The sequence below is a fragment of a genome, unplaced genomic scaffold (genome assembly GCF_019419815.1).
Source record: "Pyrus x bretschneideri cultivar Hongxiangsu unplaced genomic scaffold, Pyrus_bretschneideri_v1 Contig92, whole genome shotgun sequence".
Lineage (NCBI taxonomy): Eukaryota > Viridiplantae > Streptophyta > Magnoliopsida > Rosales > Rosaceae > Pyrus > Pyrus x bretschneideri.
The window spans coordinates 849,045-874,624 of NW_025999834.1; the positions used below are offsets into that span (position 1 = coordinate 849,045).

The window sequence follows — 25,580 nt, forward strand, 5'->3', positions numbered from 1 at the left end:
TTGGGAGTCAAAGGGTACATTCCCTTTGAGAAGAACAACTTCCTAGTCTCACTAGAATTGTCATTCTAATTGAAGTTTATCATCATATGAGAAACTTCCTAGCATCTCTTGTCTATTTTAGGGATTGATATAATCCAATTATATCTTGAAATCTATCATTATAGATTTCCATCCCATGTATATAGACTATGTCTCCCATATACATTCTATCATTATAGAATGTTTAAAGTCATAACTTTAACGATGAAGAATTCCTTTCATTTTCAAAATTAATATATATCATGTATATATATATATATTCTAATTTAGGAATATGATCAACTCCCACTAATCTTTTGTAAACCTAGTAAACAAAAAGATTCATTTACATCTTTATGAGAAATCAAACAATTGATCTTTTCTCATAAAACGCTTATAGCTCCCACTAGCTTGCTAAGATCCATGATGGATGGATCTCTACAACTAACATGTCTTAGAAGTATATATCATATATATATGGGTAATTGATAATGTCCAACGAACTAAATCTTATTTATGTTCATTCTTCTCCTAATGGAGAAATTCATTATCCTATGATGCTACTTTCCTTGATGTTTTTCAAGGAAATTAATCTAAAGTGTTACTTTTTCCTTGGATCAAATCTAAGGAGGTAAATATTTTAGACGTCTTACTCATCTACTTACATTTCTTGAATTCTTTGAAACCTTTTGCAAAGTATTCGGACTTGTGTTTATTCAAAATAAACTATAGTCCAACCGAGAGTGATCTTCGGTGAATGTCATACACCATGAGTAGTATTATGTTGTGGACAAGTGCCACTAACATCTAAGTGAATTAACCTCAACAACTTTGTGATTCTTTCTTCTTTCCAAAAGAATAAAGATTCGAACATTTCGCCTCTATACAATTTTAACAAGAAGGTATTGGATCCGGATCTAACGATCCAAAGCATCCATCTATGACCAACTCGTAACTTATGTTTTAGAGGTATCACAACTCAGTTGGGATTAGTCACTACCTTGCAACCTTTTGGGTTTTAAGCATCATCGTATTCTAAACAGTTTAAACTACCACATCATCTCTACTATAGAGACAACCAATTAAATTACAATAATCTAATTAAAGAACAATGTTTTTGTCAAACAAAACATTTATCCATCTCTACTATAGTGACGGATTTAAGTTCCTTAAAATTGGAATGTAAAGACAATCTTTAGTATTTTCCAATTTCTTTGGTAGTTCATATGAGGAAGTAAGTACAATCCGCTTTCGCAGAGATCTATATTCGATTCACGTTTGGAATGTGAAGTACTTTCTCTTCTTTCATTAATCTTCTACTTCTTATTAGCACACTTTTACATCATTGTAAAACATAGTTACTAATATAGAATCATGTATTCAAGTAGAAGAACCAACTGTTGTGAACTTTTCAAGAACATTTTACAACATCTTCGAAAGGTGTGTTCTTGACACTTGCAAGACATTTCTTGCAAATACCCCTTCCAATGTCCATCCTTTCATAAAGAAAGTTTGTTCCCTTGGAGTTATTTTGCCTTCTTCATTTGACTTCCCTTTTGACTACAATAGTCATGGTCCCTAAACTCCCACTATCTCTCTTGAAACTCATTTCAAATGTGTTATACACATCAAACGATTTGGAGAGCGTGCGGTTATTGTTCACTATATAGTTTACAATAAACTTAGTGAACCATTAGGATAGGGACACAAAGGTAAAGTCCTTGCCTAGTTTCCGTCTCGTTAAGTGGTTTAACACTTCAACACTCAATGATTCAAAATCATCATAAGTCCATATAAATGGACTATTTTTGTCAACCAACCATTATGTTCTAAACATAATAACAAACTTTCAAGAGTTGTTCAAGGCAACTCTCATTTCTTCATACAACAATTTGTAAGTGAAGAATCATGGCACATAAAGTGTCCATGCCCTTGTGCTTACTTCTCAAGTTCTTTATTCGTGTAACAAAGAGACAAGCACTAAAGTTTGTGTTGATTAAGGGTTGTTCAAAGCAACTCTTATTTCTTCATACAACATTTGTATTTGAAGAATTATGACATTAAAAGTGTTGTCCTTCTCATGTTAGACTTATCTAACATATTCTTCCAATGATACATTATCAATAGGAAGATTGTGAGGATGAGACTACTTAGTTACATCTACAAGCCATTAAAGACAATCTATAGGATTGTAGAACTAAGTCCGGAAATTAAAGCGTTTGGTTTTTCTTTGTCAAGTTTTGGATAGCGTTTGCAAATATATTGGTAAACAAATACATAACGAATATAAATTGATTGATTTTAAGCTATTTGATTCGGGTCTTTAAATCAATTAGCACCACCCACTATTTTTGGCAAATTCCATATCCCTCATCGGAATTCGAGAGTTTTGGAGGAAACTCTTAGTAGGGTATGGGAGGCTCACCATTACCAAGCCCACCTCACGATTATACGATGTTGGTTAGCAAAAATAATGATGAGAGAATAACGCTTTACTCATTTACAACGTTTGTAATTACCCATCTAGTTTGGCCTCTAGAGAATGAATGCCTCAGAATTTTATCATGTTGGCACCATTGCACTTAGTTAAGTTATTCCCACCATGCTTAGTTTATGTAGAGGTTCAAGCACAACCTCAGAATTATATCATGTTGGCCATACTCGTTGTCTACACTCACCTCATCATATGCGTATAGACTCCTCCTGAATGTAAGCATGCACTTTGTACTCCCCCATTATAGGGTGAAGCCGGTGTACAAGTCACAAACGATTGGAGCCTACCACGGTGGAAGGCCACGAAGAGATATTCAAAGCATCTCTCGCTTATCAACTTAATATTAATTTGTTGAGGGTTTTAGGTCTCATCACATATAAATATACATTTTAATCCAATTAAAACATTTTGGTCCTATTACAACTATTGGTCCATTTGATTGATTTAGTTGTATATAATACTCCCACTAAGCTTTTAAAACGGTTTTTAAAGCAAGAGTATATGATACTACTAACATAAGGTTTGCATTCATTGATGGACTATATAGTTGCCTTAGGGCCTTAGGATGACTATGAACCTTTGATTCGATTCAAACACGAGCCTAGTGTTGAATCTCGGTCTAGGGATGGAGATTGATTTTAGTTACGCGTTTAATCACATTAAGGCGTGTTGTCTTATTGGGCGTTGGACCCAACTACTCCAATTTCATGCATAACGAATAAAACAAGAAATGAGTACTTCAAAGTAAATAAGAGCTTATGCTCGTTTACAACAATTGATCAAATCAAATTACTTTAAAGTAAAGAAGAGCTTATGCTCTTTTACAACAATTGATCATATCAAATTACAACCAAAATTTAATCTACACATTCCCATGGTTCAAACAAATTTGAAACGGCCTTTCACATAGCTCAATTATCGTAGGCTAAGGTTCATAATCACCCTTTCTTTAATTAATTAACGCTTTAACTAATTAAACTTGAATGCAACATTTTCATTTGGTTTTTGTATCCATAGAATTGATTTAAATGGAACTAAATATAATGAAAATCCAATTCTCATTAAAGAGACAAAACAATTTTTGTTCTCATTCTATTTGGGCCATTTTGCAAAAACACAAACTTTTGGGTCAAAATACAAATACACAAAAGTATCACAACTTTATTTAATTGCACAAAAGCACCCCACTATAGGGGTGGCCGGCCATAGGATAGTAACATAGAGTTTTTTGATAAAAAGAATTTTGTAAGTGGATTTTGGTGGGTGAGATTAAAGATGGTGGGGATGGTTTGAAAAGAAAATATACCTTTGATATAATTAAAAACATTTAATTATTTCTTACCAACAAACATCATCCATCAACTAATATTCAAAATTATATCTTTGACATAATCATCACCCATTAACTAATAATCAAAATTATATCTTTGACATAATCATCACCCATCAACTAATAATCAAAACTTTATGTAAAACATAAAACTTTTGAATCAAAACTTCAAAACTTTTTGTTCTTGATAAGAACTTCAAGAAATATGAAGAACATACATGAAAACTCATAATAGCTCCATGGATGTTTTCTTTCATCAAAAACTCAAATTTTCACAACTCAAAAGAGGGTTAATATCCTAGGGTACTTAGGGGTTCCAAAAAGCACTTTAAAACCATTTTAACAAGCCTAACATGAACCCAAAAAATCACCCTTTGGATTTGGCCGAATTTCCCAAAACACTTGGCACCAACTTTTAGTTCCATTATTCATGCTCATATGAACTACATCTACAACATTTGAGATGGCAAATTTTCTAACAAAATTTACATTCAAAGAAGCAAGAATAAAGCTTGTAACAATTACAACATTCAAATCACAAACTATGAACTACAAAACCCAAAAGGATTCACCAACTACTAGACTTAGGCTCTGATACCACTTGAAGGAAAATTTGTGAAAAACATGTTCATTTAAGCAACATCAATAGCATGCAATTAACATATTAAAGGCGGAATCATGCTTGTATGCACTTAAAACAAAACATTTACCCATGAAATTCAAAGCCTAGTAAATAGGTGAATCAAGACTCAACTCAAAAATAAAGTGAGTTGAGAAATCAATACCTTTGTAGATTCCTCTTTGCATAAGCAAAGGCTAATCACCCAAAGAGAGGGTCTTCATTCCTTGCATCTTGGATCCATGGATTTGGATGGATGAAAAAGGTTTCTCTAAGTTCCCAAAATTGAGAACCTCTAAGTCTCCACACCAAGGTATATTGAAGAAGAAATGAGTGACCTAGAGGAAGTAAGATTGCTAGATTTTCCCCTCTAGATTGGCCGAATTCTTTAAGAGCAAAGGGAGGTTTGTGTTCTCATCTTTACTCCCTAGAAAACCCTAAGGATGAAATGGCTATAAAGATGTATTTATACCACCTCACAATGGAGTGGCAAACTTGCAATTAAGCCAAGTTCACTACCCTCCTCTAAATGGCCGGCCTAAGGGGATTTATTGGGCTATTTGGGCCTTTGTGAATCATCATTCATTAAGTTGTCATACAACTTAAGTCAATGGGCTTGACGTTCGAAGCCCATTGGGCCTTAAAGTCCAAAACTATCCCGAGGTCTTCAACGAACTTATTCGTTTGATTAATAATCATATTAATTAATCCTTGCCATAAATAATTAAACCATTTAATTATTCTTACTCATCTCCGTTGAATCTTCAAACTCTACCTTACACGGTGTACGATCCATTAGGTTCCTTTTAGCGAGGCAGTGGGCGATTCAAACTCTTTCAAATCGATTGTGAATTGAAACTTACTTTCAATTCTCCCGTTAATGATAATACACTTTTAGGGCTTCCACAAACCATGAGTGACACCTAGCAGCATATCATGGTTACCCAAGCTAATCAGAAGAGGTGGAGAACCTATTCAGTTTAGGATTACAAATGCAATACGGTCTTTCTCTAATACAATACTCTTGACCACATTGTTTGGATTGATAGTTTATTCATGTCTACTATCCAATGTGAATCTTGTGCTTTATATGATTACCTTGAATGTGATCTGGAACGCATTCCAACATCTCATTCATACTCTGGCCAGAGATTCCAAATCATATCATAGAGTATTCTCCCTCAAACAGTTTGAAGGTTAGAGATCCCTTGTTGCGCATTCACTTGCCTCCATGGCTAAGTGGCTTAACCCCAACGATGCCGTGGACACCCTGATAGAGTGACGTTGACATAATCAAAGATTAAGGACCTAACCACAAGACAACTGTGATGCCTCAGGTCAAAAGACTAATTTGCATTATCCCAACCATGAGTTCTCATGTGACATGAATATGAGAACTCTTCGTTGATCGTGTTCAGTGAACTCATTCTCTATTGAGCACCTACGTACTTGTCTTGATGTCACACACACCAATGACTCGAGACTAGTCACTCTCCCTGAGAGAAGACATAGCACGTACTGATCTTAACGGACTGTCAATGCCCAATTGACAATCCTATGATCAGGAACGTTTAGGATGTGTCAACGAAAGAATGGTCTCATGAATCTAACTTCTTTAGATCGCATTCTTCCAATCACATATTCCTTGGACTTATCGTTTAAGCATATAACATTTATATGAGACGGCTCAAACAATAATGTTTGCCCTTTAAACTACATTAGTTTGAAATGTCCGTAAAGTATCATCATATGATTGGTTTTAGGGCACATTTCCAACAATATGTTTTTCAGAACCACAAGCGGAGCCACAACGCCAACTCCGGGGGAGTTAGAACGCCGACTCGTACTTTAAAGAAGAAGAATCCGGATGGGTGGGATCCAGAGAAGACCCTTGATAGGAGCATATTTATGCTACTTAGTTATGTTGTTTCCTTGTATTTATGAAGTTAATTACTATTTATTTCAGTCTTTTAAGTTATTTTCGTATGTTTTTAGGTCCTAAGGGCAAAAGGAGCAAGAAAGTGCATTTTGAGGCTATTTAGAGCATTTTTGGGCATGGATTGGATAGCTTAACCATGGAGCAAAGAGGATGGACGAAATTGAAGACTAGAAGAGCTAGGAAAGGCTACAAATCTGGTGGAAGAAGTTCTAATGCAAAGAGGATAAGGAAGAAGCAAGAAACAAGGAACCTTATCCAACCTTATCCAACCTTATCTTATCCTATCCTAGAAACCTTATCCTATCCTATCTCTAACATTATCCTATTCTATCCTATCCAAATCAGGTGGGGACTTAAACCTAGCTAATTAGGGGGAATCAATTACACATTTAAACACCTATTTCAGTTTCTAGAAACCTTATCCACTTGTTTGCCGCATATGGACCATTCCTTGTAGGTTTAGGAGTTGCAATCCTTCCTCTACACCTATATCATGAGTCCTTATCCACTTAGGTCCAGAAATCTACCCTTTAACCCTTCTAGAAGTCTAAATTCTGCCAAAAAATACCTAGTTTCTAGAAGCCCTTAATTTCTGGTGAAAATTACCTATCCTATTCCCCTTTGGTTTCTACCTAGACTTAACCCTTTTTCAATGGGATTGTGCAATCCTTTTCCTTCACTAATTGTGCCTAATTAAGCCTATATAAACAGCCCTATGCCGCACCATTCATTCATCCACTCACACATTCATTCATTCATACTTTCATCCATCAAACACCACAATCCATTCTACAACACCCTAGTGCCGCAAGCAAGGAAGCAAGGAAAGGAGGACTTGTGCAATCTGCCATCCAAGGAGAGTTCGAAATTTGCCATTGGAGTGTGGAGAGTTTCTAGGTGTATTCTATCCTTAGTTTTAGCTTAATGTTTAAATTTAATTATCTTTGTTTTGCGAACATGAGGAACTAACTTCTCTTTAGTTAGAGGAGAATTTGAAGCCATGATTATATGTTTTATATGAGTTGATTACGTTCGGTTATTATTACTTAAGGCATGAATGTCATTTGCTTATCTAAGTTATTAAAACTTGTTTATGTATGTGGGTTGGGGGTTAACACTTAATTTGTATGCATAAACTTGATGCTAGAATATAGGAGGGTTTCACGTAATTGTTATTCACTTATATTCACAAGTAGTGGAGGTTGCTAGTCACAATCGCGTTAAGTAAATCCTTGGTATGAATCTCATGCGTTTCATAGTGATGAGTGCCGTGTCAACGCTTATAGTTTTCACAAAACTTAATGACTTTTGATATGTATCTTTGTTATGCATCTCATATAAAGAACTTGAAAAAGATAATTTGGTTGTAATGCGTTTCCATTCAATTCAATGAAATAAGGAAAACTTAAGGGTTAGTTGTGCGATGCAACTAATTTGGGACGTTGTCATTCATAGCCTAAAGGAGTAATAACTGGACATTGGTTCGTATGCATATATCATGTGTGGAGAAGGACCCTCTAACTAGCCTTTACCCATTTACCTAAATTCGTTTTATAAAGTGTTTTCCTACAAAGTTTTGTTTTAAGTTTTATTTTCGTCAAAAACAATCCCCATGTTATTTAGTCTTCATATTTGAGTCAAAACTTGTTTTCTTTGAGTCTTTTGAGTCAAGTAAAGTCATCTTTTCGTCCAAAACCTTTATTGAGTCTAAAATTGAGTCTTTTCAAGTATTGGTTGCTGTTTTAAGTGTCTTAAGTTAGTTTTGAGTCCATAGAGTCTAGTTTAGTGTTTTTGAGTCTTATTTACAAAGATTAGCATCCCTAGTTAATCCCCGGTCTAGAACGATCCCTACTTACAAATCTACTACAATTGTCACAAATAGGGTTTAATTTGTGTGTCAAGTTAATTTTCACATCAAATTTTGGCGCCGTTGCCGGGTATTAGCAAATTTGCTAATCCCTTTTGTTTGTGTAGTGTCTTTTTAGTGTCTTTGTGTTATTCTTTAAGTGTGCCGTGCCTTTTTAATAGATTGCTGATTTGGTTGTGTTCTTGATTTTCAGGAACTAGTTTATGACTCGTCGTTCTCAACCTATTCGTGTAAACATATTGGATTTTGACGACGATTTTGAACGAACTTTGAGAAGAAAGAGGAAGCAACCGGAACCTTATCCACCTAGTTCAAGTTCAGATTCCGAATCTGAATTTGAAGAAGAAGAAAGCATGGCGGCGGACAATAGAACAATCAAGGAACTTTCGGCCTCGGGACTAGACAATTCCGTACCTTTGTGCATACAATATCCTGTGGCTGCCCAAGGCAAGACCGATGAATTCGAATTGAAGTCTAGCTTGTTGCATCACATTCCCAAATACCATGGGTTGTCCATGGAAGATCCAAACAAGCATCTTAAGGAGTTTGAAGTGGTATGTTCGAGTATGACACCCGTCAATGTCGATGGGAACATTTTGAAGATGAAGGCCTTTCCATTCTCTCTTCTAGAAAAGGCTAAAGATTGGCTATACGAATTGGCACCTGGAACCGTCACTTCTTGGGAAAGCATGAAGCGGGCATTCTTAGAGAAATTCTTCCCAATTTCAAGAGTGATTCTTTTGAGGAAGAAAATAAGTGGCATTCAACAAAACCAAGGGGAGTCCTTTCCGGCATATTATGAACGTTTCAAGACTCTAGTTGCATCATGCCCTCAACATCAAATGAAGGAAGAACTTTTAATTCAATATTTCTACGAGGGGCTTCTTCCAATAGAGAGACAAATGCTAGATGCCTCGGCGGGAGGTGCCTTGGTTGACAAAACGCCCGTGGCTGCCAAGGTTTTAATTGCAAATAGAGCGTTGAATGCACAACAATATGAAGGTGTTGGTCAAAGAGACACCCCACGACAGCAAGTGAATGAGGTAAGTTCCCAATCCGACATTCAATCTCAATTAGCTAATCTTACTTTTATTATATCTCAGATGGCCGAAGGAATGAGGATTCAAGGTCCAAGTGTATGTGGTGTATGTTCTATCCAAGGACATCCTTCGAACAAGTGCCCTCAATTGATTGAGAATGGGGGATGGGAAAGTGCAAATGCCATTGGATTTCCAAGCCAAAATCAGCCAAGGAATGATCCATATTCCAACACATACAATCCGGGGTGGAGAGACCATCCAAACTTCAAGTGGAGGGAGCCTCAACAACCTCAACAACAAGGAGGCTTTAGACAAGAACCCCCGGGGTTCTACACCAAAACCTACGGCAATGATCCAACCCCACCCCAATCTGCCCAACACAATCAAGGTACGACTTTAGATAATGCTACACTTCTTAAGTTACTTACCAATTTGTCTCAGGGGCAAGAAAATCAAAACAAGGTGATGCAAAACCAAGAAAAAAGGGTGGACCACTTAGAGAAGCCAATTGGGCAGATTGCGGAGTTTGTAGGACAATTCCGAGACCAAGGCAAGCTCCCTAGCTCAACCATTGTCAATCCAAAGGGAGGGTTCGAAACTGCCAAGGCCATTACGTTGAGAAGTGGTAAGGAGCTTGGAAATCATCCAAAACCATCCAAACAAAGCCTTAATGATGAGGAAAAGCTGCTGCAAGAAGAAGAACATGGAGCAAAGGCCACGGCAAGGGAAGCCAAAACCTTGCCGCAACCCTCTAGTACACCAAAACCATCCCAAACCACCAAGCTGAGTCCAAATTCGAATTTGTCTAGTTCTATTCCACTAAATGTGCCCTTTCCTAGCAGGTTTATGCAATCTAAGACAAAGGAGGATGAAAAAGACATCCTGGAGACGTTTAGGAAGGTGCATGTCAATATCCCGCTCCTTGATGCAATAAAGTAAATTCCTAAGTACGCTAAGTTTTTGAGGAAAATTTGTACAACAAGAAAACGGATTCGGGAGAAAGAGGTGGTACATGTAAGTGAGAATGTCTCTGCAATGTTGCAAAGAAAGCTACCACCTAAATGCAAAGATCCAGGTAGTTTCACTATCCCTTGTGTAATTTGTAAAACAAGATTCGAACATGCTATGCTAGATTTAGGTGCATCAATTAATGTCATGCCATACTCTGTTTATGCATCTATGAATCTAGGAGAGCTTAAAAATGATGGTGTTATTATTCAATTAGCCGATCGATCTAATGCATACCCAAGAGGTGTTTTGGAAGATGTTTTGGTGCAGGTAGACCACTTGATTTTTCCTGCAGATTTCTATGTGCTTGACATGGAGGATTCAACCCACTCTCCACCATCGCCACTCTTACTTGGACGACCTTTCATGAAAACAGCCCACACCAAGATTGACGTGGCCAAGGGAGCCTTAACTATGGAGTTTGGTGGTGATACAATTAACTTTAAAGTTTCTGAATCCATTGAGAATCCTAATGATGTTCGTTCTTGTTTTGCCATTGGTACAATTAAAAATATAGGGCAGGAACGTTCAACACCAATCAAGAAGGATGCGTCTAGAACCACCATCAAGGAAGGAATTGAAGGAGAGCACAAGAAGCACGCCACTACCCTACAAACACCCAATCTAGGCGTACCTAAGGATAAAATTGGCAAGATGGTGGCTGCCCTAGGGGCATTGCCACAACATCCTAGTAAGTCTCCAATCCCAATTCCAATTCCCATTTCAACTAATAGGTTATTACCTTCGTTGGTGCAGGTTCCACATCGATTTCAAGGTGGTGGGGGCGTCTACATGGACTATAAGAACCAAAACACCTCAATCAGGGAGGATCACTATCCCTTCCCATTCACTGAGCCATACTATGAGAACTTTGAAGTGCACTCACATTCTCAGACACCACTACCTTCTCATGTGGTCCGTACTTCCTTTTGTAACTGTTCAACTCCTTGAAGAACTTCCCATATGCTGGCATGTTCCTAATGACATCAAGCAAAGGTAAGTTAACATTCACTTTGCTTAGTATATCAAAAATTTCTTTAAATGACTTATCCTGCTTGCTCTTAGCAAGTCTTCCAGGGAATGGTATTGGTGGAGTGTATGGTTTCTCAGCCTTGTGAAGATTTGGTGCTTCAAGTGAGGAAGTAGCATGACTTGGTTCCTCATTTGATCTATCATTGTTTCCTTGAGTAACACCTGCATTCACATGATCATATTCATTAGTAACTTCATTGCCAACTCTATTATCAATAACCTTACCACTTCTAAGTGTAGTGATTGCTTTGGCTTGCTCTTGGTTCCTTTGGAGTATCACAGGTTGGCTTGGAAACTTTCCAACTTCTCTTTGGTTCAAAGCATCTGCAATCTGCCCCAATTGTGTCTCCATTTTGGTTAGAGCTGCTGAATGTTGTTGGAGAGTGCTATTGGTGGAATGTTGGAATTGCAAGGTGTTTTGGGCTAACAATTTAACCGTGTCCTCAAGGGTAGGGGCAGGTTTTGGTTGGAAATTTTGGAATTTTTTCCATGAAAGGTTGGGATGATCTCTCCAACTTGAGTTATATGTATTGGAATACACATCATTCCTTGGCCTTTGATTGTAAGAATTCATGAGGTTCACTTGCTCTTGAACATACTCGGGGTAAGCCTCCCTAGATGGACATTGGTGAGTAGGATGGCTTGGTATGTTGCAAATGGCACACACTTCATTAGTTTTTGGCACCATATTGAGCACGGATTCAAGCTTCCTTTCTAGGTTAGCTACCTGCAACAAAAGCTCATGGTTAGAACTTGTTTCATAGACTCCAACTTTCTTACCCCTTAAATCTTTGTGTTGAGCATTAGACCCCAACATCTCATAAATGTTGTATGACTCTTGAGCATTCTTTTTCTTCAATGCTCCACCTGCTGCATTATCAACAGTTGATTGACAATTTTGGGTTAGTCCATCATAGAAAATTTGCATTTGTAAGTGAAAAGGTAACCCATGATGTGGACATTGCAACAAGAGGCCCTTAAAACGCTCCCAACACTCATTGAAAGGTTCACCATCATCTTGTTTGAAGTTGAAGATTTGTCCCCTTAATGTGGCTGTCTTTTGAGTGGAAAAGAACTTCTCCAAGAACTTCTTAGCCACGGCATCCCATGTGGTGAGGGAACCTGGTGTTAGAGTCATCAACCAACTCTTGGCCTTATCTTTCAAGGTGTAAGGAAACACTCTCATCCTCAAATTTGCTTCACTTACTCCCTGCAAAGGTAAACCACTCACAACATTGTAAAACTCTTTAATATGAGCTAAAGGGTCTTCATTAGGTAAGCCATAAAATGAAGGAAACATATGGAAATGTGAGGATTTGAGATCATAGTTTCTAGCTTCTGTGGGCAGCAAGATGCATGAAGGTGAATTTGGTATGATTGGTTGAGCAAAGTCTTCCAAAGCTCTAAGTTCATCTTGGTTGCCCGCCATCTCTTCCTCTCTTTCCCAATTAAATTGCTCAGATCCTTTACTTGTTGAACTAGGTGAAATCCTTTCCTCTTCCTCACGGCTAATGGATGAACTTGATGGCACAAAGTTGTCCAAAGTGTGGCCCTTTAACCTTTCAATTCTTTGGCCTAACTCAACAAGTTTATTTGACATATACTACCTGAAACAAAGTAACACAAGTGTGAATGAAAATCAAGAATCAAACAACAATGAAAAGAACAAAAATAAACTTAAAAACGTTTGAAAAGACTCAAGGGACTCAAAACAGATTCACAAGACTCAAAACAAGCTAAAAACTCTCAAAACTGCCTAAAAACACAAACTGGGCAGTTTTGGCACTAAACTCAACTTTGGACAAAAATTAGGTTTGGACTTGACTCAAAATGCTTCAAAACACAAGATAAGACAGATTCTAAGCCTAAGACTTAACAAAATATGGAGGGATTTGTATTTGGACGAAATGCAATTAAATGGACAGATTATAAAGAAAACAGATTGTCAAGCAAATTGATGTAAACCAATGGATTGAAACACTAAACTAAAATCAAAGAATGCAAAACAAAACAATAAAAACACTCAAACAAATCAAAAGACTCAAAACAGCCCCAAAACACTCAAAACTGCCTTAAAATCACTTTCTGGGCAGTTTTGAGCACTTTGGTAACTTTGGACGAAATTGAGTAATAGAATGAATCAAAATGCTTAAAAACACAAACTAAGATACTTTCTAACTAAAATGACTTAACAAAGAAAAGGGGGATTGGTTTTGGATGAAATTGAAAACAAAACAAATACTTGGGAACAAAATAGATTGTAAAACGAAGAATGATGAGAAACTAGTTAGTGGGTTACTTATCCACACATGAACATATGCATATAATCAACTTCCAGTTATCAATTTGACAAGTTATGAACCTTGACACTAATCAAAATAGCAAACAAGCAAACAAGCAATTACAAGGGACTGAAATCAGTCCCCGGCAACAGCGCCATTTTTGTTGATGTATATTTCCTTCCTAATGCTAGAATATATTTAGTATAATGGCACAAGCAAGGGTGTCGAATCCACAGGGACTAATTGGACCTATGTAATTACTTGTTTTGCAAGAACTCTATGAAATGAATTAACTAGTCTAAATAGGCAGATTTGAATCAACTAGTCTAAATAGGCAGATTTGTTGTGCTTTGTTGTTGTAACTTGAAAGTATAAGAAAACGAAGTAAACACAAATAAATGAATCAACAACTAATACAATGAGATAGTATCAATGGAAATGAAACTAGGGATTCGATTTCACCATTGCTCAATTAAATCCATGTTTGTTAAGTTAGTTTGTACTCATTCATCTACCTATTTCTTGAGTTTGTTTCACTTAAACATGATCAACCATATGATGTGTGGATTTGATCAAATGTCTCTAATCATGAACCTAATTGTGATGTGCAACTTTGGTTCATAATCTAGAGTATGTAATGCACAAGAAACTTTCATAAAACTAAAGGGATTAACTCGGCAGGATGTGTGCTAAACAATCCCTTCATTCATTCACATATCTACCAAGATTATGCATGATGTGTGTTCTAATCTTGGCTACACAACTTTGTGATTAATTCAAATGATGATCAAACGTTAAAATCAACACACTAAGTCACCATTAAATCAGAGAAGAAACAAGAAATAGATTGACAAACTGAGCATTCTAACTTAATTACACAGCAAACTTTGCAAGGTTACATCGAATCCTTAGAGGAAGCTTAGTTACAATTCATGTCTACAAAAGATTTGACATAAAAATATAAAACATGAAAGAACATAGAATTGATAAGAATGAACCCTTGAAGCAAAACTGTTGTTGAAGTCCTTGAAGAGTCCCTTGGTGTTGCTTCTCCAAATGTGGTGCGGATGAACTAGATTGGTGATGTTTGAATGGTTTCTGCCCTTAGGACAGAAATGGACATAGAATGGAGTGAAAATGGGAGAGTTTGAGTGTGTGTAATGGACTGAATACAGAACAAAACTTGCGGACCCTTGTTGTGTCAAATGAGACTTGTTTTATGGAAAAGAATCTATCCCCAACAATCAGATTGGATCTTGGCTTTGTTTAACTCAGATGGCAGATGATAAGTGATGGAAATGATTGTGTTTCTGAGATGGTGGACTCACGGCCTGGACAAGATCTGCAAGGAAATGTTAATGTATTCAAAGAAGCACATGCTCTTGCTGCAATAAGTGAGTGGAACCTGCAAAGGTGACTTGGACCACCAGAAAATGCTTTGTACAAATCTGGAAAGGAGAAGGGATCCCACGGCATGGACAAAGAATGAGTGATTTTCTGGAATAATGGGTGAATAACAAAAGGGAAAGGTGCAAGCATGGGTTTTATTTAATTGAAGTGCATGTGTATTTCTGCAAAGATGAAGTGCAGAAATGTAATGGAATGCACGGAATGGATGTGGATCATGCATGTGAAGGTGTGAACATGCATGTGAATGCATGTTTTGATGTTGGAAGTGCATAATCTGATGGGATGATATGGGAACACACGGCTAGGTTGTGATTGTTGGTGTCAAAATGACTGAATGAATTAAGTGATGGAAATGGGTGTTTTTGGCGCAAAAGGTAAATGGACAAGTAGTGGAACACACGGCCAAGGTTGTGACATGCATGTGAATGCATGTTTTGATGTTGGAACCACATAGGTGACTTCAATGATTTTGCCTTGTTTAAAATCACCCAATATGGCCGAATTGCATTTCTTAACCCTTCACATCTTTTCTGGAATGTTTTTACTTCATTTGCTTTCCAATTGATCCAAATTCACACTTGGCTGCACACTAACACCAAATAATGTAAAATGCAACTAGTTTAATCCAAAACAATCACAAAGACACCAAATAATGAAGATATAACTGTATACAAAATGTGACTTATCAAATACCCCCAAACCTGGTTTTTGGTAGTCCTCGAGCAAACTTAAAACTAAAACACACAAAACACAAACATATAATTAAACCACTTTCGCTGGCTAAACGATTGCACTGAGCATGTGCAACAAGCCTTTGAACCCCTAGGTGTCCCTAGTTGGAGGAGTTGTGTCTCCTGAGGGTTTACAGTGATGACACCCACAAACATCTACAAACACTGCAAACAATTTGGCCAATACATACTTTACACAAACTAATAAGAACCAATGAAGGTTTTGTCATTCATTCAACTCAAAAGTTTGCCACTTCAAAGAATCGTATCAATTGTAACGTATAAAGATATTTCTCAATGTCTTACAACTTCAAGGTCACCATACCCAAATGCTTAAGATAGAATTCGCCTCAACTCTACTCCTCACAGCTTCCACTCAAGTTTTCACTCAGATCTTAAGGTTTAGTCTCTCAACAACATATATGAGTGAAATTATGTAAAGGAAATCAAAATTCTCACATATGAAATCTGAAATGGAAGCACAGTTTCTGAGTAGATCTCATGAAATGAATCAAATACTAAGAATATAGATAACACACACACTTACCATCACCCATGAATACATCCTCAATGATCAGCTAGGTCTTTCTCAAGGTTGTAATGCAAGGCTTAGGGTATAGGTTATGAAAGACTTGATATGAAATGCTAGAGTTTGGGGCATACCAAAGTGTCTTCGAGGCTCTTCACTGGCATTTGTCTTCTTTTGTTTTTGGCGTCCAGGCCCTATGCTTTATAATTAGGCGATTTGGAATTTGTATCCACTTTGATCCTCTCTTTTTTTTTTTTCTTTTTTTTTTTTAGAAACATTTTCAACATAGGTGCCCTCGGTACACGCCACAATCTTGCTCTATAACTCAATTTGCCCTTAGTCTTCATCACATTGGTATTCCCCAAACTATAAGGTATGGCTTGTAATGGGCTAGAATGGGTAGATTATGGTGTGGGTGATGAAAGAATTAGGCTAAAGTGTTTGGCTGCAACAAGGGTGAATGGAGCACACAAATGGGTAGGATTTAAGCCTTTTAGTAGTTAAACATGCATAGCCTAACATCATCTCATTGAGTTCATTCATGAATGACACTAAACACATGGTATCTGCAAAGGAGAATGATTCTTAGTATCCAAACAAAATAGAAGTAATGAGATCATTTAGATTGAAATTGAAAGAAAAAGATAGGAGTAGAAACACTTTAAACCCTCTCAAAGAAGCAATTAGGCTCAAAATAACTCACTAGGGTAGTCTCCACTATTCTTCTTCCAGAATTTAAGTATGGTACCTCTATCATCATAATTCCAAGAGTTATAGCTTTACACATGACAAAAAGATGCAACACTTTTTTCATAGCAACCCAATGGTTTGTTTTCAAACATAGCCCTCATATACATTCACATTAGCAAGCAAAAACACACTTAACTAAAACAAACTCAAACAAATTGAACAAAATGAACTTCCCATCCCATACCCCCAAACCTAATCTAAACATTGTCCTCGATGTTTAAACTTTGTATGCAATGCAAGTAGGCAAAGAATATGGAATGATAACAATATAAACACAACATAAAGAAAGAACACAAACCACACTAGGTTGCCTCCTAGCAAGCGCTTTATTTAATGTCTAGGCAAGACATGGTAGCTTGTTCATGGTGTTGTAAATTCAAGAGCATCTACGACTTGATACACTTGCTCTTCCTCCACTTTCTCCAAGTATGGTTTCAATCGCTGCCCATTGACTTTAAAAGAAGTGCCATTCTTCATGTTCTCTATCTCCACAGCCCCATGGGGAAATGTTTGCAGTACTTTGAATGGGCCCACCCACCTAGACTTCAGTTTTCCTGGAAAAAGTCTCAAACGTGAGTCATACAAAAGTACTTTCATACCTTGGTGAAACTCCTTCCTTAGGATGGCCTTGTCATGATAGAGCTTAGTCCGTTCCTTGTAGATTTTGGCATTCTCATATGCCTCATTTCTAAGCTCTTCCAACTCATTAAGTTGGAGCTTCCTTGCTATTCCAGCATCCTTGTAATCAAAGTTGAACTTCTTGATGGCCCAGTATGCACGGTGTTCAAGCTCCATTGGCAAATGACAAGCTTTCCCAAACACAAGGCGATAAGGACTCATGCCAATGGGGGTCTTGTATGCTGTTCTATATGCCCATAGTGCATCATTCAACCTTGATGACCAATCCTTCCTTGTAGGGCTCACAGTCTTCATCAGAATGTTCTTGATCTCCCTGTTGCTAATCTCCACTTGTCCTGAGGTTTGAGGATGGTATGAGGTTGGAAGTTCATTTTGTTCAATTTGTTTGAGTTTGTTTTAGTTAAGTGTGTTTTTGCTTGCTAATGTGAATGTATATGAGGGCTATGTTTGAAAACAAACCATTGGGTTGCTATGAAAAAAGTGTTGCATCTTTTTGTCATGTATAAAGCTATAACTCTTGGAATTATGATGATAGAGGTACCATACTTAAATTCTGGAAGAAGAATAGTGGAGACTACCCTAGTGAGTTATTTTGAGCCTAATTGCTTCTTTGAGAGGGTTTAAAGTGTTTCTACTCCTATCTTTTTCTTTCAATTTCAATCTAAATGATCTCATTACTTCTTGTAGCAATGGCTTCAACCCATTTGGATACGTAATCCACTGCCACTAATATGTATAAGTAGCCAAAAGAGGATGGAAATGGTCCCATAAAATCTATTCCCCAAACATCAAAGAGCTCCACCACCAAAATGTTGTTCAATGGCATCTCATTTCTTCTGCTAATGTTCCCTATTTTCTGGCACCTATCACACTTAGAACAAAAGTCAAAAGCATCTTTGAATAAAGTGGGCCAAAAGAAACCAGATTGTAAAACCTTTAGAGATGTCTTTTTGGCACCAAAATGTCCTCCACATGCCAAGGTATGGCTAAATGTTAGGATGCTTTGTTGCTCACTCTCTGGAACACACCTCCTAATGATTTGATCAGGGCAATATTTATACAAATATGGTTCGTCCCAAACGTAGTGCTTTACCATGGCTAGGAACTTCTTTCTTTCCTGAAAAGAAATGTCATTTCTCATTACACCACAAGCCAGATAATTAACAAAATCAGCATACCATGGCTCTTGTTCTTGAACAACAAGAAGTTGTTCATCTGGAAATGATTCATTTAGGGGCAAGGGTTGCCCCACTCCATGGTTTTCATTAAGTCTGGACAAATGGTCAGCCACAACATTATCACTGCCCTTCTTGTCTCGAATTTCCAAGTCAAACTCTTGTAGTAAGAGTATCCATCTAATCAAGCGTGGTTTAACATCTTTCTTTGTCATCAAGTACCTAAGGGCTGCATGATCAGAAAACACAATAACTTTAGATCCCACAAGATATGACCTAAACTTTTCTAATGCAAAAACAACAGCAAGCAACTCCTTTTCAGTTGTGGAATAGTTAAGTTGAGCATCATGCAGAGTCCGGCTTGCATAGTAGATCACATGTGGAAGTTTGTTCACCCTTTGCCCTAAAACTGCACCAACAGCATAGTCAGAGGCATCACACATTAATTCAAAAGGTAACGACCAATCTGGTGCCATAATAATAGGGGCCGAGGTTAGTTCACTTTTCAAAGTATTGAATGCATTCATACAAGCCTTATCAAAATGAAATACAACATCTTTAGCTAACAGATTGCATAATGGACGAGTAATCATTGAAAAGTTCTTAATGAAACGACGATAAAAACCCGCATGACCCAAAAAACTTCTTACTCCCTTCACAATGGTGGGGGCTACCATATTGGTGATGACGTCAATTTTGGCTTTGTCTACCTCCATTCCTTTGCTAGAGATCACATGTCCCAACATAATTCCTTGTTTCACCATAAATTGGCACTTTTCCCAATTGAGAACCAAATTTGTTTCCTAACATCTTTGAAGTACTAACGATAGATGGTTAAGACATTCATCAAAAGAGGAACCAAACACTGAGAAATCATCCATAAATACCTCAATGAATCTTTCTACCATGTTAGAAAAGATGGCCAACATGCATCTTTGGAATGTTGCTGGAGCGTTGCAAAGTCCAAAAGGCATTCTCCTATATGCAAATGTGCCAAAGGGGCAAGTAAAGGTTGTTTTCTCTTGATCCTCCGGAGCGATTGCAATTTGATTGTAACCTGAGTAACCATCCAGAAAACAATAATGTGAGTACCCTGCCAATCTCTTAAGCATTTGATCTATGAAAGGCATAGGAAAATAATCTTTTCTAGTGCTAGAATTCAACTTCCTGTAATCGGTGCAAACACGCCAACTAGCAGTGGGCTTTGTGGGCACCAGCTCATTGTTTTCATTCCTCATCACAGTGATTCCCACCTTCTTAGGCACCACCTGAATAGCACTCACCCATTTGCTATCAGAAATGGGATATATGATCCCCACATCTAACAATTTCAACACTTCATTCCTAACAACTTCCTTCATGTGTGGGTTAAGTCTTCTTTGTGGTTCACGGGTTGACTTTGCCCCTTCCTCCAAGAGAATCCTATGCATGCACATGGTAGGGCTTATTCCCTTGATATTTGCAATAGACCAACCAAAAACTGATTTGAACTCTTTTAACACCCTAATTAGTTTATCTTCTTTAGTTGGGGTGAGATCAGAAGCTATGATAATTGGAAGAGTTTCAAATTCAGCTAGATATGCATATTTAAGATGTGGTGGAAGTGGTTTAAGTTCAAGTTTTGGTGCCTTAACAGTGGAAGGAGTTAGATGTGACATTGATGATTCTAAAGGCTCTAAAAGAGGTGAAACATTCAAAGGATACAATGCTAATGCATCCAAGGCAGCTACTTCTTCCATGAGTGCATCTTCTTCATCAAACTCATCTTGAGATTGACTCAAAACAGTTTGTAATGGTTCATTCGATTGTGCCTGCAAGAACTTAGAGAATACAAGTGAATCAAGCACATCAATGGCATAACAATCAAGAGATAAAGAAGGATGAGCAAGAGATTCAAACACTTTGAATTGAACTGTCTCTCCTAACACTGTCATAGTGAGGAGTCCATTTTGCACATCAATGATGGTCTTGACCGTGGCCATGAAAGGTCTCCCAAGCAATATAGGCAACTCTCTGTCATGTATAGGAGCTTCTTCCATGTCCAACACTACAAAATCTGCAGGCAAGATTAGTTTATCAACTTGAACTAGAATATCTTCTACTATACCTCTTGGATATTTCACAGATCTGTCTGCAAGTTGTAATGAAATGGTGGTGGCTTTCAAATCTCCCAAACCTAGTTGAAGGTACACTGAATAAGGCATTAAGTTGATGCTAGCACCCAAATCAAGCATTGCCTTCTCTACTTTCTTGTCCCCTATGGTGATGTTGATAGAGAAACTTCCTGGATCCTTGAGTTTTGGTGGAAGTTTTCTTTGCAAAACTGCACTCACATTCTCAGACACCACTACCTTCTCATGTGTTCCGTACTTCCTTTTGTAACTGTTCAACTCCTTGAAGAACTTCCCATATGCTGGCATGTTCCTAATGACATCAAGCAAAGGTAAGTTAACATTCACTTTGCTTAGTATATCAAAAATTTCTTTAAATGACTTATCCTGCTTGCTCTTGGCAAGTCTTCCAGGGAATGGTATTGGTGGAGTGTATGGTTTCTCAGCCTTGTGAAGATTTGGTGCTTCAAGTGAGGAAGTAGCATGACTTGGTTCCTCATTTGGTCTATCATTGTTTCCTTGAGTAACACCTGCATTCACTTGATCATATTCATTAGTAACTTCATTGCCAACTCTATTATCAATAACCTTACCACTTCTAAGTGTAGTGATTGCTTTGGCTTGCTCTTGGTTCCTTTGGAGTATCACAGGTTGGCTTGGAAACTTTCCAACTTTTCTTTGGTTCAAAGCATCTGCAATCTGCCCCAATTGTGTCTCCATTTTGGTTAGAGCTGCTGAATGTTGTTGGAGAGTGCTATTGGTGGAATGTTGGAATTGCAAGGTGTTTTGGGCTAACAATTTAACCGTGTCCTCAAGGGTAGGGGCAGGTTTTGGTTGGAAATTTTGGAATTTTTTCCATGAAAGGTTGGGATGATCTCTCCAACTTGAGTTATATGTATTGGAATACACATCATTCCTTGGCCTTTGATTGTAAGAATTCATGAGGTTCACTTGCTCTTGAACATACTCGGGGTAAGCCTCCCTAGATGGACATTGGTGAGTAGGATGGCTTGGTATGTTGCAAATGGCACACACTTCATTAGTTTTTGGCACCATATTGAGCACGGATTCAAGTTTCCTTTCTAGGTTAGCTACCTGCAACAAAAGCTCATGGTTAGAACTTGTTTCATAGACTCCAACTTTCTTACCCCTTAAATCTTTGTGTTGAGCATTAGACCCCAACATCTCATAAATGTTGTATGACTCTTGAGCATTCTTTTTCTTCAATGCTCCACCTGCTGCATTATCAACAGTTGATTGACAATTTTGGGTTAGTCCATCATAGAAAATTTGCATTTGTAAGTGAAAAGGTAACCCATGATGTGGACATTGCAACAAGAGGCCCTTAAAACGCTCCCAACACTCATTGAAAGGTTCACCATCATCTTGTTTGAAGTTGAAGATTTGTCCCCTTAATGTGGCTGTCTTTTGAGTGGAAAAGAACTTCTCCAAGAACTTCTTAGCCACGGCATCCCATGTGGTGAGGGAACCTGGTGTTAGAGTCATCAACCAACTCTTGGCCTTATCTTTCAAGGTGTAAGGAAACACTCTCATCCTCAAATTTGCTCCACTTACTCCCTGCAAAGGTAAACCACTCACAACATTGTAAAACTCTTTAATATGAGCTAAAGGGTCTTCATTAGGTAAGCCATAAAATGAAGGAAACATATGGAAATGTGAGGATTTGAGATCATAGTTTCTAGCTTCTGTGGGCAGCAAGATGCATGAAGGTGAATTTGGTATGATTGGTTGAGCAAAGTCTTCCAAAGCTCTAAGTTCATCTTGGTTGCCCGCCATCTCTTCCTCTCTTTCCCAATTAAATTGCTCAGATCCTTTACTTGTTGAACTAGGTGAAATCCTTTCCTCTTCCTCACGGCTAATGGATGAACTTGATGGCACAAAGTTGTCCAAAGTGTGGCCCTTTAACCTTTCAATTCTTTGGCCTAACTCAACAAGTTTATTTGACATATACTACCTGAAACAAAGTAACACAAGTGTGAATGAAAATCAAGAATCAAACAACAATGAAAAGAACAAAAATAAACTTAAAAACGTTTGAAAAGACTCAAGGGACTCAAAACAGATTCACAAGACTCAAAACAAGCTAAAAACTCTCAAAACTGCCTAAAAACACAAACTGGGTAGTTTTGGCACTAAACTCAACTTTGGACAAAAATTAGGTTTGGACTTGACTCAAAATGCTTCAAAACACAAGATAAGACAGATTCTAAGCCTAAGACTTAACAAAATATGGAGGGATTTGTATTTGGACGAAATGCAATTAAATGGACAGATTATAAAGAAAACAGATTGTCAAGCAAATTGATGTAAACCAATGGATTGAAACACTAAACTAAACTCAAAGAATGCAAAACAAAACAATAAAAACACTCAAACAAATCAAAAAACTCAAAACAGCCCCAAAACACTCAAAACTGCCTTAAAATCACTTTCTGGGCAGTTTTGAGCACTTTGGTAACTTTGGACGAAATTGAGTAATAGAATGAATCAAAATGCTTAAAAACACAAACTAAGATACTTTCTAACTAAAATGACTTAACAAAGAAAAGGGGGATTGGTTTTGGATGAAATTGAAAACAAAACAAATACTTGGGAACAAAATAGATTGTAAAACGAAGAATGATGAGAAACTAGTTAGTGGGTTCCTTATCCACACATGAACATATGCATATAATCAACTTCCATATATCAATTTGACAAGTTATGAACCTTGACACTAATCAAAATAGCAAACAAGCAAACAAGCAATTACAAGGGACTGAAATCAGTCCCCGGCAACAGCGCCATTTTTGTTGATGTATATTTCCTTCCTAATGCTAGAATATATTTAGTATAATGGCACAAGCAAGGGTGTCGAATCCACAGGGACTAATTGGACCTATGTAATTACTTGTTTTGCAAGAACTCTATGAAATGAATTAACTAGTCTAAATAGGCAGATTTGAATCAACTAGTCTAAATAGGCAGATTTGTTGTGCTTTGTTGTTGTAACTTGAAAGTATAAGAAAACGAAGTAAACACAAATAAATGAATCAACAACTAATACAATGAGATAGTATCAATGGAAATGAAACTAGGGATTCGATTTCACCATTGCTCAATTAAATCCATGTTTGTTAAGTTAGTTTGTACTCATTCATCTACCTATTTCTTGAGTTTGTTTCACTTAAACATGATCAACCATATGATGTGTGGATTTGATCAAATGTCTCTAATCATGAACCTAATTGTGATGTGCAACTTTGGTTCATAATCTAGAGTATGTAATGCACAAGAAACTTTCATAAAACTAAAGGGATTAACTCGGCAGGATGTGTGCTAAACAATCCCTTCATTCATTCACATATCTACCAAGATTATGCATGATGTGTGTTCTAATCTTGGCTACATAACTTTGTGATTAATTCAAATGATGATCAAACGTTAAAATCAACACACTAAGTCACCATTAAATCAGAGAATGAAACAAGAAATAGATTGACAAACTGAGCATTCTAACTTAATTACATAGCAAACTTTGCAAGGTTACATCGAATCCCTAGAGGAAGCTTAGTTACAATTCATGTCTACAAAAGATTTGACATAAAAATATAAAACATGAATGAACATAGAATTGATAAGAATGAACCCTTGAAGCAAAACTGATGTTGAAGTCCTTGAAGAGTCCCTGGTGTTGCTTCTCCAAATGTGGTGCGGATGAACTAGATTGGTGATGTTTGAATGGTTTCTGCCCTTAGGACAGAAATGGACATAGAATGGAGTGAAAATGGGAGAGTTTGAGTGTGTGTAATGGACTGAATACAGAACAAAACTTGCGGACCCTTGTTGTGTCAAATGAGACTTGTTTTATGGAAAAGAATCTGTCCCCAACAATCAGATTGGATCTTGGCTTTGTTTAACTCAGATGGCAGATCATAAGTGATGGAAATGATTGTGTTTCTGAGATGGTGGACTCACGGCCTGGACAAGATCTGCAAGGAAATGTTAATGTATTCAAAGAAGCACATGCTCTTGCTGCAATAAGTGAGTGGAACCTGCAAAGGTGACTTGGACCACCAGAAAATGCTTTGTACAAATCTGGAAAGGAGAAGGGATCCCACGGCATGGACAAAGAATGAGTGATTTTCTGGAATAATGGGTGAATAACAAAAGGGAAAGGTGCAAGCATGGGTTTTATTTAATTGAAGTGCATGTGTATTTCTGCAAAGATGAAGTGCAGAAATGTAATGGAATGCACGGAATGGATGTGGATCATGCATGTGAAGGTGTGAACATGCATGTGAATGCATGTTTTGATGTTGGAAGTGCATAATCTGATGGGATGATATGGGAACACACGGCTAGGTTGTGATTGTTGTGTCAAAATGACTGAATGAATTAAGTGATGGAAATGGGTGTTTTTGGCGCAAAAGGTAAATGGACAAGTAGTGGAACACACGGCCAAGGTTGTGACATGCATGTGAATGCATGTTTTGATGTTGGAACCACATAGGTGACTTCAATGATTTTGCCTTGTTTAAAATCACCCAATATGGCCGAATTGCATCTCTTAACCCTTCACATCTTTTCTGGAATGTTTTTACTT

At 37.4% G+C, this 25,580-nt stretch overlaps 2 pseudogenes; both read left to right on the forward strand.

The window, feature by feature from the left end:
- Nucleotides 1-12,291: 12,291 nt before the first annotated feature.
- LOC125473671 lies at nucleotides 12,292-12,402 on the forward strand (annotated as a pseudogene).
- A 9,884-nt stretch (nucleotides 12,403-22,286) lies between these two features.
- On the forward strand, nucleotides 22,287-22,397 carry LOC125473672 (annotated as a pseudogene).
- The last annotated feature ends 3,183 nt before the right edge of the window (nucleotides 22,398-25,580 follow it).